A 393-nucleotide genomic window follows, 5' to 3' on the forward strand; every position below is an offset into this window, starting at 1 on the left:
ATGTCCCAGAGGTTTTGCTGTGTTGTATTGTCCTTTTCATTTAGTTCCAGGGATACTTTTATTTCTTTCTTAATTTCTCCTATGACCCATTCATCCATCATTCAGGAGTGTGTTGTTTAATCTCTATTAGTTCGTGTAGTTACTAGGGTTTCTTCTGGTGTTGATTGGAAGCTTTATTGCATTGTGGTCTGATAGAATGCATAGAATTATTTCAATCTTTTTGTATTTGTTGAGGCTTGTTTTGTGCCCCAGTATGTGGTTGATTTTGGAGAAAGTTCCATGGGGCACTGAATAGAAAGTGTATTTTTTGGTGTGTGGGTGGAATATTTGGTAGATGTGTGTTCTGTCCATTTGATATATGGTATTGTTTAATTCAGATGTCTCTCTGTTAAC

This window comes from Nannospalax galili, unplaced genomic scaffold (genome assembly GCF_000622305.1).
Source record: "Nannospalax galili isolate Female #2095 unplaced genomic scaffold, S.galili_v1.0 scaffold1812, whole genome shotgun sequence".
In the NCBI taxonomy this organism is placed as follows: Eukaryota; Metazoa; Chordata; class Mammalia; order Rodentia; family Spalacidae; genus Nannospalax; species Nannospalax galili.